Raw genomic sequence first — 18,255 nt, 5'->3', positions numbered from 1 at the left:
AAAAGTTAAGCAGTCTAGATTGATGTCCACAAGAATTTCAAAGATTGCAATTAACCCTTCATGTGGAAGGTTAACAGAAATATCTTTTCCTTTCCTAAATGTCACACTTCTAATCAATCTGCAAGGATTCTTTACTTTCTTTCTTGCAAAAACTCTGTGTGAGAAAGACCACAAGGAGGTGAAGAGGATGTTTTGACAACTAATACACAGAAACAGCGATGAACAACTCAGCAACCAGTCACTACTTTGAAGAAGTTTTTGTTGTCTGGAAATTTATTTTATAAGATTTTCTTGCTGAATTAACAAACTTGTTTTAAAATAGTTCAGTTACAGTAAGCTTATGTTCTACAGTTTGTAAAATGTGTAGAAAACCTTTCAGCTGGCCAGGTCTGCGTTTCAAGTTTATAATAAATTCCAAATCAGGTAAGTATCAAATGGTTTTATGTTTTGTTGCAAACATTGAGTGCAGCTGTGGTAATTCCTGATTAATCAGGATGTGAATATGTTCAATAACCTGCATTTGATCCAAATATTTCACTACCCATATTTTAATGTTTTGTCACATTTTTTCCTGCTATTCTCAGAAGCACCAGTACTAAATTGTAACACTTAGACTGGTTGCATGCTATCAGTTTTATAAGGCCAGGGTCCTAACAGCAAGGTTTAGAAGATTTTTTAAAGAATTAAACTTATAAATATGTTTTGATCAGTTGTGAGAAATTGATACTCTTATTTATAAAGAAGTCTAAATAATACTCTCAGTCACGTTCTTATTAGTTCTGATTTATGGAAACTTCTTCCACAGGATAATTTCTGAATCCACAGATAAAATCACTCATCCTTAGCAAAAGTTTTCCTAGAACTTCGGGTCTAGTTCTCTTTCATTAACTACATTTTGCCACAAAATTAAGGCCAGTCATGGGAGGATGGAAAAAAAAAAGAAACCACAGTTGTTATGATAGGTGATGGACTCATAACTGTAGAAAAAAACATGCTTATGTTCTTCTACTGAAAAAAAAACCCACCAATTGTATTTCCTTCCTTTATATAACAAAATTTCTGTGTTCTTTTCAGAGTTGGCCTTTATTTTTAAATGAAAAGTGAACTTTAAGATAAGAATATATTTTCAAACATAAAAGAGTTTTCCTTATCTCACATCCTGACACTCTGTTTTAGCTGTCTTTTATTTTAAAAAAATCATTTGACCTTTTAAATGACTAAAATTTGAGATAAAGGATCATGGAGCCCCACGGAGCTGACAGACAACTGATTAAATAATTTTCAGTTGTTCTATCTGTATGTTAACATAGTGAGATGTATCAAAATGCCACATTTACACATTATCAGTCTGGCTTTCTGCCATTTATGTACAAAATTTTCTGATGTCACAGAAATTCTAGTTAAAACTAACTTGTAAAAGTTGGGAGCTTTTAATTTTGTTGTTGCTGTTCTTGGGATTTTCATCTTTATAATGCCTTAAAAGCTATGAAAAACCTTGATCTTTTTTCAGAATGTTATGAAAAAAAAGCTCAAACAAAAAAGAACATGGGAACTCAGCTCATTAGCTTAGAAATTATCTCAACTACAAATCAGCTTGCACCTGTTAAAATAATTGTCTCTTTCTGGTATTTTCTATAATACTCTTTTACTGTGCAATGCAGTGTAGGTAAGTCAACTGTCTTTTAAGTAGAGCTGATGGCAATTAAACTTGATGAATAGCTGCTGCAATTCCAAAGTATTAGTCTTTGATTCTTTCGACCTTGCTATTATATGGATTTTCAACCCAAATGCAATGTTGTAAAATGTCATGGAATCTGAAGACAGCCAGAAGATGTTTAAGAAGCCAAAATGAGAGTAAAGGTCATAGATATCCTTTTAAAAAGTTGAATAAAAATGAATCAAGGGCCAGGAAGATCAGACAGAATAACTTCATCTTCTCTTTAACCAGACTTTGGGGGTTAGTCTTTGTCAAGCAGTGATAAAATGGATTAGATATGCCGACAGTGTGGCCAAGATAATTCAAGTCTTCCTCTTGTGACAGATTCTTGGGATTTATGTTATGTGCAAAATTTTTGTTCAGATAAACCTTGTTAAAGCCCACAGCCCTACAGTTTAATCATGCCATATATATATGTAATATAGGTTAAAATGTACTGCAACAAAGAGTACAGACCACTAGGGGTCTGGGTGTTCAGTCAGCTTCGTATTCTTGTTCATCTACACAACCTCCAAAGAAGTTTAAAGGAAACACCTTGAAATTTGTGTGGATTTTTATTAACCCTGCACTGTGAATTGATGGGGTGCCGGTGAAAAACAAACATAGGCAGAGAAAACATCAGGTCTGCTCCGCACAAGAGCTCTTTATTGACAGTTTATGACATACACTTGGAGTGGCCTGATATTGCTTCTATGACCTTTGCCTCCCAAAACTTAGAGGCATTTTGAGACTTTGTTCACCCCATGAGGGCCTGCGTGGCCTTGTCATTGCAACTTTCTCCTCAGTGTCATTCTGAGATTTAATCATGTGCACTGGAGACGGTCACACATGGTTTTTGCCATCTCATGATATAAATTTCTGTCAGCATTACTTTCTTAATCTACACACAGACCTAACTCAGGATTGTGACAAATTACACATGGCACACTAGTAATACGGTCTACAGTGAACCAAAACTTTGGGCACCCATATTCTGCACCCATATTGAAGCAAATTCAAAATAGGTTTCAAGAGACTAAAGGACATATTTAGCTTGTTAGTTTCTTTGTTTTGCTTCCCAGCAGTAAGGAAAAGTATTACAAGAAATAAAGCTGTTAATTCTTATTTCTGCAGCTCTTGAACTCCTTTCTTTTTCTCTTTTATGTTAGTTCATTATTAAAAACTAAAAAAGAATGTCTAATCAGTTAAAAATCCATACATACAGATCTTTTAGTAAAGGAAAAATAAGTAGTTTGTTTTATTACCTATATGAGTAGTAAATTTGTTAGTAAACATATCTCCTTTGATCCCAGTACACCTTTCTATAGTATATTCTGCTAATTTTTTGCAGTAGAATCATAGAATTGTTTCATATGGAAGAGATCTTAAAGATCATTGAGTCCAGCCTTTGTCCCAGCCCTATCAACCATTAGACCGTTTCCCTCAGTGCAACATCCAAACATCTCTTAAACATCTCCAGGGAAAGTGACTCCATCACCTCCCTGGGCACAGGAGACAGAAAAAACGAAATATTTTGACTAAATACTATAAATCTAGGAGTAGATAAAATTTAAAAGATCAAAATGAAAATTAAACTTGCCTCAAAACAAACTCCACACTGCTACTGGACTTCTCACTATCCAACATTACAACAAAATTGAACTGAGTAGTGAAATAGATGTTAAGTACAAACTAGCTCTAGGGTGCTTTTTTTTTTAATGATCAAGTTTTTCAAGAGCTTACAGAGATTAAAGGTCTTCAGGAAAACTTCCTTACTGGAGTCCCACTTGCCAGATCTGTTTTGAGAACTAGAAAACGAAATACCCTTCCAGCAGCTGTATCTCCAGATTCTGCAACTTGGGCTTCCACTCACAATCAACATTCTACATTTCTTGATCATGGTCACAGTTTTGCCTCTATTCAAAAATTCTCAGATGCATGAATTCAACAATGGATGTTATACATCTGTTATTCAAAAGAGCCTATGATGTACAAATTTTCAATTTGAAGTATCAATTCCTGTATCATAATAAATCCATTTAAACTGTTGCATTTTTCTTCCCCTTTTTTCTTTCTTTCAGTCTCTACTTTACAATATTTGCAATTCCATACATTTTTTAAAATTGATGAGTAGACATATGTTTGTTAGACCAACCAAAACCACCTGTCAAGCAATTCTGTGAAGTGATTCAGTATAAAATAGTACCAGTTACGCTATAAATGATCCGTCTAGTAAATTACCTGATCTCCAAAAGTGACATACCTAAAAAAAGATTATAAAAATGAAGGTAGCTTCAGTTATTTTTTAGCTGATTTCCTTAATCACAAATCATTTCTGTATGTATAGTCATTCAGAATACCTTCTTCTTCCACTAACACATCAAACCTCTCCAGAAACTATGAACTTTTTTAGCTTTTGCAATATCCTTCCTTCCTTCCTTCCTTCCTTCCTTCCTTCCTTCCTTCCTTCCTTCCTTCCTTCTAAGAAAGTTTTTCTTTGCTTTGAGTCAATCCTGTGTCCTGTCTCTGAATATTTTTCATATCTATCTTTATTTGAGATTCAAGATGTCAGCTGGATTTATACAGCAGCAGATTGACACGAAAGAACTGATCTTTCCAGAGCCCGTGTCCTCATGGTGTCCTCTGAACTATGGAAGAACTACACTGGAAAGTCAAGATATTCCAAAGACTACAATAGTGATATTGCAAACAAAATACTAGGTTCAGGTTTTTACTCTGGATTTTGTTGGTTTTTTCCTAACTCTTTATATACACCGTTCTTTCCCTTGGAAGTACAAAACACTAAATATAAACAAACAACTTTGCAATACCAGAAACTGATCATGAACCACATTGCTTTGAAGTCTAATAGAGTGCACACTTAGATGATACCCAGTACAAGTCTGGAAAAAAATATATTTTATCATATAGCAGAATTATACAACTTTCATAAAACTTTTCTGTCTACATATTGTTTCAGAATGACATGGTAAAGTAAAATCCAACACCAGGTCCAGTTGCACATTTTATAAGATGACAACTTGAGATTGCTTCTGCTGGTAAGTGTCAAGATGTTCCAGGAGCTCATAGGCACAAATGCTTTGATTTTCATGCAATTTAAATCACAAGAAAAGTCTTGCTTATGAAAGAGTCAGGCTTTCCAGACTGCTTAATTCTACTACTGCTCCTTTCTACTGTCTGCATACCTCAAAGGCAGCAAATTAATCTTGTGTGTGAGCAGATAATGGCTGAGTCTACTTAAAAAAAGAGCTTTCCAGAGCAACCTATGAGAAACAAGAACTCCCATGCAGGAAGAAAGAAACAGCAGGGACCAGAGCAACTGCAGATGTGAGGTAAAGAGACGTAATGAAAAAGTGAACTTGGAAACATGAGCAAAAGGCAAGAACAGAGTATGGAGCAGGAAAATAATGAAAAAAAGGAAGAATTTTACATATTTAAAAATGAGGATCCAGAGTCAAGACAACAGAAGAACTAGAAATCTGTCCATGCAGGGAAAAAACAAAAGGGAGATTCATAAAATTACATATTATGCTTTTACTTGTAAAGGTAGAAACTGGGGTGTGATTGATCTACAGGATTCTTGTCATATGTAAAGGAGTTACTGAAATGAAGCATATGTACTAAGCACAGAGATGGAAACTCTGATGAGTGACCAGGAGCTTGAGCAAGTTTGGTTGCTCAGATTTACAGAATCAACATGCAAGCACCCATGCCATTCCTCTTTGATAAAGCCCCAAGAGGTTCTCCTAATACAGGAACAAACATGCATGGGAGGCAAATTGTTTCAAGATGGATGGAAGGTGATACACAGTTTATGATCTCCCTGTTTGTGTCATACCTGTTTCCTCTTGCACAGAAGATACTTGCTGGGACAGAAGCACATGCAGCAAGTCTGATGATTTCACATGTTAATGAACAGTTGTGTGATAGAGAAAATGAGTCTGATTGCCTCACCACAGAAGTTGCATTGGAGATGACATGTTGTCACAGTCTTTGGCCAAGCTGGTCTTTATCCAATCAGCTCTATGTGTACATAACAGTTGTCTCCAGAAACTCTGGTATGTAAAGTGTCAGACAGTAGTCTTCTGCTGCACACTGAAAAATTACCCAACATTTTGAAACTGGAAGTTATTGAACTGTGAATAATTATAGGAACTAGAAATCACTACCAACATGAAAGCACTACTTTCACATTATATAGAGCAACTGATTTTCACTTCACAAATACCAAAAAAGTGCCTTATAAACATCAGGCAGCCTACTGAATTTCAAGGCAAAAAATACTTGACTCAGAAGTATTGCAGATATGTAATTGAATAACTTAGATATTGTGATTTCAAGTAGCTAGATGACCTGGACAGCTGGACAGCACTACTGTACTGCCAAATGGCTTTACTGAGATATAATATATAATTTTAGGAATGATTATCACGTAAGCTGTTAAAAAAGCTGGTATGGATAATTTAGTTTTCCAAGCATTGCTTTTAGTGGCCTAAAATTAATGTATGCAACCTATCATCAGTTGCATACATTATATTAGCTGCTAAAAGGTCTGAATGAACCTACTACAGTTAAGTAGAACTCATTCATTAGGAAAGTATTTCAAGTCATTAAAAAGAGCATATGTGTCTTGGAAAACATGATATGTGGAATTCTAGTGGAAGGAGGGGGAAAAACAACAGTATTTTACTTATTGACTTCTCTAATGTTGTCTCTTCTGAACTGTACATGGATATAGAGCAGTTCACGGAAAATACATTTGCATCAGATTCCAGGAATTTGATTCTTTTTTAGCATTCTTTGGTGGAAAATGAAGGATTGGCCGCTTACCATACTATTTGCTCTATGATAAATGTAGAACTTTTACAAGCACTGATGGATTGTGGACAATCATTCCTGAGAAATTTGATCATCACTGACGCTATTGCAAAAACCAAAGTGATGCTACTAGTTAAGTAAATCATATAGTTGAGATATCAAAGTAGAAGTTGCATAAGAAAAATAATATTAAAACCATTTTTTTAATAGTGAATAAGAATTTCAATTAAATGTCCCTACAGTGACCAAGGTGTCTTGGAAATAATATAATGGCACACTTGCAGGACATCAGTTACCTTCCAAGCTGAATTACCAGTTGCTGTACTTGAAGTAGACTACACTGACAGAATCGCTACAGTTAAAACTACTGCCAAAGGTTTATTTGCTTCTCTCTTTCTGTCCCTGATATCTTAATCTTTTGCAACAGATTTAAATAACTTCCCTTGTCATTAAAATAGAGAGGGATGTTATTTTAGCTACATTATTTCCAAGTTTAATACCACTGAAAGGTACATCAACACATCTCTGTGCAATGCTACATAAGTTTGGGCAATTCATTCCAGAACTGGAATTATTTAATTATTTTTTATGCTGATATCTGTCAATATGTTCTCCTAAACACTGCTACTACACAGCATACTTACTTCAGGGTGGCAATTGATGTGCAACACTGGCAATTCAGCAAGTATACGTGTTTTTTTGTAACAGTTCTTTCCTATTATGATAATCTTGCTGAAAATCATTTTTATCAGTGGGACTGATAAAAGACTTTGTTTCCATACCCAGCTACATACTTTGACAAAACAGCAAGGTATTTTACATCTCTGAGATCTTTCTCCCTCTGCAACATTCTGTCTGAAAAGGAAGTTATTGAGGAAGTAGAGGCAACACAGCTTTTTCTGACAAAGATACAGACAGAAAACATAAGTTAATAAGATATTTCCTTAGGAAAATCCCAGTCCCTTTTATCTCATTTGAGTGAGTCACTTTTGCACAAGAATGTTTGTGTTTTCTCTGTAGGCATTTAGATTCCATTATCCCCATATCTCTCCTGAAAAGATTTACTGTCACAATGGAAATTCATAGAGGAAATAGGCAACCTAGGAGAGATAGTTTTGCCATGGAGACTGTGTCTTCAGAGGAATGGTTTGCAAGATACTGGCTGATCCTAGAAACGCACAAATTACCTTTTCCTCTGCTGAGTCACGACAGCAATGCATGCTAAAGCCCTGCACAGAGGAGACAGTGAGGTGGGGGGTTTTTGATAGGGTGTTAGATTCTTTTAAGTAAACGTAATAGATAGATCCTAGATCCAACCATAGTTCAAGTGGGCTTGAAGTGTTTCACTCTGGGTCTTAGCAGATCTTACAGGACAAAGATCTAAACAAGTTGAATTGGGGAGACAGTATATACGGACATTTATTTTACAATACATGCAATTCACATGTTCTGTTTTCCTCACCACACCTGAAATGAATTCTAGACAACCCCAGTATTTTTGACACAGTTAAAACCTAGCCAAAGAAGGTAAAAGTATGTCTGGCATCCATGCTGCTTGGATTATCATCTTATGGCAGCATAGCTGACATAACTAAATTAATTCGACTTAAGAAATCAGAGAAGTCTTGAACTGTTGTCTTGTAGATGACAAACTAGTGCCTTATCAGCTAAGCTACTCAGGTTTAGTCCACAGTACTCTTAAGTGTGATTTCATCTAAGTAATGTGTTACTGAGTCTAATGTCAAATGAATCTATCAGTTTACAACCTTTTCTAATTAACGGAAACGAAGATTAAATGTATATGAACAGTCACTTTGAAGTCTATAGTAGATTAATACTCAGCATTTTTCTAACAATCATAAACTGATTTTATCATTATTCCTACAAGAAGAACCAAAAATCTTTTGTTACATTTTTCCTGTATATATGAAGACAGACTCTACTGTACTTTCTTGCAAAAATCAACTACAGCTTAATATTTAAGTCTGTCTATTCATTTAACTGGTTCTATTAGAGGACTAAAGCCCAAATTGCACCAACTTAATCCTACATAAAATCTTGATATTTCCTATTAGTTGGCCACAGACCAAATTATAGAGAATTCAGGCCATCTTAATCTGAGTCTAACCTCTTAAACAATTCAATGTTTGATGAAAGACATTTGAATCAATATCATGAAGATTTGAACTATAATCTATTCTTCTTCAGCTATATTTGAATGGGAAAACAAAAGATTCATGGGAATAATTTTCCTTGAAGCCATATCTTTTGGATTTTCTCTTTTGGTTTTATAAAGACCTGTGTGATTTTATGGTGTCAACTGCTTTTTTTTTAAAGAAAAAGTGTCATACAAGTGCCTCCTGAACTGCTGACTTCTGGCCATCTAGTCAAAGTTAGTGTTCAGACATTGTGAGTCTGACCATCATTTAGCATGAGAATTAAAGATTTCCTTAGTGACTGTCATATTCTTTCTCATTACATATCCTTAACTCTTCTCTTTGAGAGTAAAATTTGTATTTTAAATTAGCTAAATTATTTTTCCAAGGGATCTAGACACTGGAAGTCTCACATACCACTGGAAACTACTGGGTTTTATACTTCTGTGTCATCCTTGAGAGTGTGAAGTGGGCTCCCAATTCAACTGAGCAGTGATTTAGCACCAGGTATGTGAAGTTAATGCTTCTTGGTCTCTAGGAGTCTTTACTTAAGGATCTTAATCCCATAACAGTTCAAAACATAAGAGATATGTCAAGCATTATGACATCTTGTGCAATGAAAATAACCTACGGTATTATAGTTTAAAAAGGGGGAAAAGAACAGAAATAGCAGAAGTCCATTGTCCAAAATAAAAATTGGAGCACAGGATAATATCAGACTTTAGAAACAGAATGGCCAAAAGACATTGTTTGTTCATTCTATTGCATAGATATAAAGTAAATCATGTTTGGAGGTTTTTTTTTTTTTACTTTAGCAGGCTAGTCTCTATGTTTTCCAAATTGTTAAATACAGTACTGAACATTGTGGATTTTAAAAGCCAAAGCAGAAATAGTGGAGCTCATCTCACCTCTGATGGATACTGCAAGTGTATCTTACAGTATCTGTTGAAAATTACTTGTTCTTAAGATAGCAAGAATTTATTGACACTTATACATTTTTTTTAAATAAAAATTTATGAGACTGGTTGATTATTTACATATACAAGTAAGGTATTTAGTCACATACAACAGAGATTTTATTAATTGGTTCCTGCAAATTTGTGATTAATTGCATTTCTCTTGTTCATGTTTTTTTCTTTTTCCTTTTTTTTTTTTTGTTTAAAATTCTTAGATGTATTCACATTTCCTCACATAGAAATTGTATCTTTAGGTTTTGTTGAACTGATTACATCTCTCATTGCAGTTCAGCACCTCTTTAATTACTACCAGATCTTCAAATAGTTTCAGAAGATTCCCACTATAAGGATCATCAACCATTTATCCAAACGAAACTTTGAGCAAGCACTCTCACCCAATAGTAACAGTGACACATAAACTTTCCTCAGCCACCTCTCTCAGACTACTTAGTCTGGCTCCACCATGGCTGGGAGCCTTAATCAGATATCATACTAAGGAAAGCTATGTCAGTAATGATGTCAGATGAATAGTGGTCACATGGCAACAGTCTCATTTGAAGCAAACAGTGCCACACTTGTTTTTAGGCTACTTTATGACTCGGCTGAAAAATTACTTTGTTCACAACAAAACATCACTAATGTATGAGCTGCTACCATGGGATTTTAGCACTTCTACTATTTTCTCAACATTCTTTTAATATATCTAGCTGGACAAATGGCATAAGTATCATTAAACTATATATATTATCAAACTCATCAATCAGTATGTAAACTAACCAGATGAAGGTTTGGCAATCTCTTCTAGCATTTCAAATCCTCCAAAAAAAAGGTATTACAGAAAACATATGAGGGGGGAAATACTTTAATTTTGCACTCTGATATGGCTTATACTGAATTTACACTTTTGGAGAACAGGGACACATGATCATCTCTGCTGATAGGTTTCAAAAATGTGGGTTTCCTTTCCCTGCTTAGGATATCAGTGGGCTGGTAGGACACACAGAGGGGAGAATGATGAGGCTGAGCAAGAGGGAAGCATTTGCCTTCTGGCTCCATTCACACTGCGACAAAGCAGAAGCACCGCAGTCTCCCTTCATTTCAACTTATTTTTCTTCCCTCTCGTCTGAGGTAAAAATATGTCTTCCCATTTCTCACATGCATAGTGCTCTTACTCCTAGCATAGGATTATAAGCAAGTGTGACTTTTTTGAATGCAGTACTGGAAAAAACACAAATTTCTCGGGCACCCTGTTGCTGCTTGGAAACAGGCAGCAACAATACAGCAGTGCAGCTTTGCTAAAAATCAAAGTCCAAATGACTAGTTATCAACCCATACCTAGATAAGATAAATATCAAAGTCAGCTACCAGAAATCACTGTAATGGAGAAAAATTTTAAGTAGCCACGTCCTGAGGCAGGCAACTATTTTTTCCTATTACTATTACTCAGCCTGTAGGCTCACAATCGGCTTAAGATAATGGACTGCTACTGCTGTTGAAAAGTAAAATCCCCATGCCCCTCTCCAGCTGCTTCCCCTTGGGTCCCTGCAGAGCAGGTAATGAGTACGGCTGCAGGACAAGACAGCACAAGGCAACACGGCTTTGTGAGTTCTTGTGCCACCAGACAAGGAGTGAGTGCCAGGATGACAGATGGGAGTAGCTGGAAAAATGGAGGTACCGGGAGTACCTTTCTCTGACAATATGAGTTTGTGTGGTTTAAATTCATCATGAAGCTGTGGTACTGGCTTGTAGCAAGAGTCTGAAATCGAGACGGAGTCACAGACCTCAGTTTGGTCTTCTTTCATGTAAACCTGCTGATCAGGAAGGTGGTTAAAAATTATAGTGTCTATCCAATTGGCAAACAGGAATAATGGCAAAGGTAACAAAGAGAATCTAATGAATAAAACCCTGAATTTAAAGCATTGAGTGGTCAGGAAAATGTAAAAAAAAAAACAAAACAAAACAAACCAGTAAAGCTGTATCATAGCTGAAAGTGTGGAAATCCTCAAAAAAGTATCCTCAAGTAGAAAGCAAGATTTTTTTTTTTTTATTTGCTGAGAATTATTCAACTGTTCCTAACTACTAGTATGACAACAGGAACTAAGAATGTATGCCATAGCATATTCCACTCAAAGGGAGAATTAGTAGAACTTTAACTAGTTCACAACCCTAGAGCCATGTTGGCATAGTCTTTGGATTAACATAAAAGTCTGAAAAAAATCTGTCTTTTAAACCTTGACGTTCCAAATAACTATAGTGAATTTTAGACGTAAACAGCTGATCATTCATACAGCTAAGTCTTTAGCGGTGCTATTGTTTTCTGTTGCCTTCTGGCACCACTTAGCAAGTTCCAAATGAATGAATTCTCTATCTATTGATATATACCCAGAAAAAAAAAATGCAGACTCTGCACTAAAAAATAACATGCATTCTTCTCTTACCTTACTCTCTCTGCTCCTTTGCAACATAAATACTCATCAGAAAGTTGCAATGATTTCACATTGCTGACAAGAAATTGCTATATTTCTACTGAGTGTTTTTCAGTCACATTTTTATATTTTTTTTGAGAACATTTTGAAACCAGAAATAACCAGCCTTTCCCTTTAAATCAGTGCAAAAGTTACTTTAATTAAATACGTGTTTGATCTCCTGACTAACAAAGAGTCCCGGGATGCAAGCTCAGCTCATAGACCAACAGAGAAGGAGTCCAAGCCAATATCTTACTTTTGTTTATTTGTTTGAGGAAAGTATTCTGGAAATCAGGGAAAAAATATGTGAACTAGCAGAGAGGGAGCAATTGATATCTCACTTATAAGAGTTTTAAAAAGATATAAGAAAGGCTGTAGTGTCATCCAAAGCCTGCCCAGAAGAGGTACAGACTGACTAAGGCAGTCAAAACATTATTGTGAATCTATATGAGCTTTACTAGGTTGTGATCCAACTCTAAGAGAATGAAGATCACTTGCAATTCTAATAATCTGTGAGTATTCTCACAGATGCCTACAAGCAACAGAACCCCAGTAGCTTTTTTTTTAAGCTAAACCATCAGTGTCTTCTCCTAAATAAAATACTTTTGTCATCAGTTTTGAATCCCAAGTCCGATACTCCATTCTATCCTGCAAAGTTAATGGAACAAGTTGTTTTTGACAAAAAGCATGTGGAGCAAGAATAACAACATAAGGGTTTACCAGAGATTTAAACTAGCAAAGTATACTGTCTTTGACAGTAGGCAGTGGCAGAAGTCCAGTAAAGAAAATAAGAACACGTGGCCACACAACGATGCCTCCCCAGAATAATTTTCCACCTTCCATTAAAATGATTTATATATAGAGTAGACAAAGATTGGCAGAACCTCAGTGCACTGATGCAGATGGCAATTTAAAAGGCTGCCATGAATACTCCTTATCCTCATTGCTCTAGGCCTACTTTTATATATCCTACTTGAACTTGTGTAAGTAGCTTTGCTAATTAAGGTTAGTGGAACTATATGATGTCTATGCACAGGCTTTTGTTTCCTTTTTAATCTGAAGGGCACACAACGGGCTTGAAATTAGGCTTATACTCATGCAATGAATATAGTTCATTTAAAAACACATAGACTATTACTGATTAACATGAACATTATTAGATGTATGTTTTATGTGATCACTGACTGTTCCTCTCAACCAGTACACCATATAAAAATTGTCTTTTAATGGAAGAATACTGCACAGAGACCAAAATAGAAACTGCTAAAACAAACAAGATAATTATCTAAATTTTATAATATCACTCATAAAATGTCTGCCTTTCCCCTTTATGAGCTTGATAGATTAAATTTAGGGCAGATGTTTCATATAATTTACTCAGAATACAGGAAAATTATTTTTAAAAACTCATAAAGCCTACAAAACACAAATGAAACTAATCTAAAACACATGCAGTCTACAGGTTTAAAGCAAACGTTAGTTATTCCTGAAGCTATGGATGGGGATGCTTAAAGAGATAAAACCATCTCTCCCACACATTTTACAGTATTAGATACTCTGAACTGATTTGGACAAGCAGAGGCCCCTCTAAATTTAGGGTGCATGAGGTAGCTCTGGCTACTTTTCCAAAGACAAAAAGAAACATGAAGTAACACAAACCCTGTTCCTCGGTGCACAGAAGTCAATCTGTGGTGTCTTAATTGAATTAGAGAGGTACCTGCTGTAACACAAATGTGGGGGAAGAATACTAGGTAGAAGTATCACACATTATGTATTTGTGCACCGTAAAAGGAGGCATAGGAGCAGGCACAGTGCACTTAATGTTACAAATTAAAACAACATCTCCATTGTCAGGAGATACCAAAATCAAGTCTTATTTTCAATAGAAGTTTTTTATGGCCATCCAGTCAAAGTGATGTAGAGACATTTTTTTTTTCACATTTTGAAAGATATTGTTCTGAAACTTCTCAAGTCTCATTGCCATAAAATTCTCAATTTTCAGGACAAGTGCACTGGCATGTTAAAAACTCCCTTAGCCAAAGTTGCCTGTGAATCCAGACAGTTTATTAAGCTCTGATTTTTGAGATCAAGTTAGGAGAACAGAACCTGTGGCAGTGCCGCCAGCAGAAGGTCTGTCAGTGGTGGCACACACTATCTTTCGTTCCTCTGTGGACTGGCAGTTGGCTGCTGTGGAAGCTGAAGGGGTCTAATTTTTGAAGCGGAAGACTGTTGTAACGCAGGAGTCATTTATGAAATACAAAATTCAGTCTGTTTCCTGGTGACATTGGTCCCTGCACTTGGGTAAGAAAAGGAACTGAACCACTAAATTCAACTGAAGGCTTCTGAATTATGCCCTTGTTTAGCAGTGGTAAATAAATTAGTAAACAGAAAAAAATCATCACCTTTAAAATATCGCAAAGTATTTCATTTACAAGATTATCAGCAAGTATGACAATAAAGAATCCATATACCTGTTACTCTTCACTTACATAAGAATAAAAAGCACCAAAGTAAAGCGTCTCTGTCAAATGCACAAACTGTGGGAACAAGGCCTAGACATAAAATACAGCTACTGTGTTGACAGTAGTCATGGGTTTCAAGGTCACAAGAGAAGAAATAAATATTCTTAGGCAAACTATGTGCTTAAAAAATACCTGAAACAACAGATAAAAAAATTAACCTCTCAGTCCCTGAAGTTCAGAGAGACAATGGAGCATGGTTCTGCCTAAATCTCATCCTGTCTCAAAAGCAGATCAGATAAAGAGTAAATCCTGCTGCTGCCAGATACAAATACTTTTTGTGCAGAAGCAAAGATTTCCTTTACAAGTTTACCCCTTTGCACATTGTTCCCACTGGCAACTCATCACAGCCTGGTTTTTTTGAGTGCGATAAAGGGGATTTGGCATTGGAAAACACACTATGTGTGAGATATGAAATGAAAGTAGCTAAGGAATGGATGAAAGCTACTGAGTGTTGCTCAGTCATCCTCTGTATTATCTGAGAAAGACCAGTCCAGTTGCAAGCAGAAATGCAAACAAGCAGTCTGTCTGAAACTCTTGGGGTAGTAGCAATTAACTCAATGAACTAAAATGTGCTGTATGATTCCTTCTTATGGGGCAGAGTTCCTTTAAAGGCATATATTTACCCTCCAAATATTGAAGCAAATGTTTTCAAATGTGTCACCATAATAAAAGCTGTGGGCCAATTCCTCTTTTAGAACACGTCAGGTTACAACAATTCAGGGAAAAATATGTAAACTGTTTATGATGGGGCGCATTAAAGCAGTGCGGGACAAATGAACTCAAATACCTGATCTAAGGTAGGAGAAACAACAAGTTCACTTTGATGCAGTATAAGCACATGATCTTGCATAGATATGGCCAGGGCTCCAAAAAAAGCTTCAAAAATAGTTAGCCTAGTTCACATGTCAGTTCTTCCACAGGCCATAAATAAGCTTCAAAGAGTTATAAAACCAGGCAGCATACATCAAATGCATGCAATTTCAGAGCAGCCTTAGTAAAAGTACATCACCACTTTTCGGCTGCACAGAAAAATTGGGCATATACTTTGTTTGTGCACAAGTGTGCATGAGTGTACACTCGTTGGCTTCAGAACATTTCCACAGTTTAATGGGCACTGGCACTAAACAAAGTTTTGCAAATGTGTTCATTTCATGATTGCTAGTGGTAAAGAGAATATTTGTGGTGCATGGTCACTTAGCAAACAGAGTGAAAATACTTTTACAGTGAATATAAACAGTTTTATGGACTATCAGAGAGCAAGAGGAAGCTGCAAATGTAGAGCACCAGCAGCTGTTCTGGGGCAAGGCGGCTGCTCTGCATCCAGTTAGTAGCAAACGGGATTTGGGCAAACAAGTGGGTGTGGGGCTGTGTAATGTAGTACAGCAACTTTTAAAATGGCTTAACTCATAAATGGATGGGAGGACTTTTTATCGCTTTTTTATTATTCTTTTTAATATAAATTGGGAATGTGGAGCAAAAATGTTCCTGGATAATCACTTGAATAAAACACTGGATTTATTTCAGTGTTATTGACACCCTTTATCAATACATTTTCCATGAATATTCAGTCTGCTAGTAGGAAAACTTGGAAAAACAGAATCTAAAGTCTGTACAAGAATATATGGAATTTCCAGACAACAAGTTTATTATAAGATCCATATTCTATGAGATACATTTCTTCTGTCACAAATAAAAACACTAGGAAACTATGCATTCAGGCAAATTTATTCATGAATACCAAAGATAAATTTGCAGAGAGCTTTCAGCAAATACCTGGGAGAACAGGTATATTGGAGAGTAGCTACGATGGCCTGTGGGAAATTTATCAATTAGAAAAATTATAATATGTCTGTACAATTTTTTCTCAGCTTCAGTCTAACAAACACACTAGGCTGTTATGATGCACCCAGGGCAATCTCCCAGCAAGCTGTTCCTTTCCTTGAGGTTGCTAAAGTGACATTTTGTTGCCAATGGTGTATTTTTGTGGTAACTAATGACTACATTTTGTTTTCATCCTCAAAAATGTATTTGAGTGCAAGCAGTGTCACTAATCCCACTGTGTATGTTGTGACATGATGGTATTCACCCTGAGTGCAGAACAGTGTCTGTGTGCCCCTGTTCAGAGGGAAGGACTACAGCTGCTCTAAACTCCAGGCTCTGTGGCTTCTACTCACCAATGGGTTTCCATAAATGCTTCTGTTTTGCCTATCAGCAGATTTCTTTCCGTGACAACCAGCAGTAAATGGGTTATATGTTCTCCAGGCAGCTGCTGTAATTTATTGTGGAAGACAAACCCAGCAGCATCAGAGCCGTCCTGGAAGTAATGCAACCATACTAACTGGAAGGAAAATTGATTTTTATCTTCAGCTAGCTGAAAGGAATGGGGACAACAGTGACTTTGTCTTGTTCCTGCAGTACATTCACACATAGATAAATTTAGCTTGCTGGGTGAAAGAAGAGGTGCAGCACTCTCAGACCAGTGTTTCCTGAGTACAGCTAATCCAAAGTATCTCTCAGTAGGACTAGGAGAGAAAAACATGCCTTTCATCCATCCTCATTGCCAGAACTTCATGAGCTGAAGCTTTTATCTATTTGAGGATCTACCTTATTTTTTGACAAGACACAGAGAGGCCAGTGGATCTGATTCATGGCTGTAGATACTTTTGCAGGAAAACCACCTTCATCTTTTTCACTTATTTGTGCTGTTGTTTTTTCTGCTCACATTTGTAATACACTGTGCTTATAATTGTGGTAAATTATCTCTATACATGAAATGATTCTTTGGGGATTCCTTGGACATAAGTTTGAGAAGAACCCAAGATTCATAATTGTCATCAACAAAAAAGAGAAACAGTCCCTACCATCATTTTTGCCTCTAAATCATGTGTAGCAAATGGCCAGCACAGTCCAAGGGTGATATCCCTGGATATCTGATAAATTTCTGCCAAACTTTGTCTTGCAATCCTTGGCCTACTAGCCTAATGATATTAAGCTGAAACATTTCAGTATACTTCCTACCATATTCCCCTATCTGGACAAGAGTTAGCTGTTCTCCCATTTCTCCTCAGGAAGAATAGCGTGGCTATGGACATCATTAACGGCACCAAAGAAACTGCAGCCTGGGTTTCCTTGACTAAAACCTTAATTACTTCTTTTTAATCACTTATTTCACAGTAATCAACAGTATCCTTGCTTGTACTTGAAAACTGATATGGAGTAACACTAAGCACAGACTTACAGAGAACACAAATCCTATACCAAATCTGCGCTGCAGAAGCATCCTCGTGCTGTACTTTTGTAACTATCTTTTACTCTTGTTTAAAAGAGTGTAACTATCAATAATGCTTTTGTTCACTACGTGTGTATATAATAATGTATATGAGGCCATTATTACGGTGTTCGCTGTGGAAATAATGCAGTCATACAAAAGACACATTGCTCAAAATAAAACCTAAGATAAATAAAGGAAGCTATAAAATGCTCTGTTGGGCCCACTTTTGGACCTATTTAAAGTCAATGGCAAAGTTTCCACTGACCTCAGGCAGGAACTACCTTCTTTTTCTCTTTCTAGTTTTGTTGAGAAAGAAATATAATGACAGACTTGAAAGGTAAGATGAAATA

The sequence above is a fragment of the Colius striatus genome, chromosome 3, assembly GCF_028858725.1.
Source record: "Colius striatus isolate bColStr4 chromosome 3, bColStr4.1.hap1, whole genome shotgun sequence".
In the NCBI taxonomy this organism is placed as follows: domain Eukaryota; kingdom Metazoa; phylum Chordata; class Aves; order Coliiformes; family Coliidae; genus Colius; species Colius striatus.
This window is presented reverse-complemented; position numbering follows the sequence as displayed.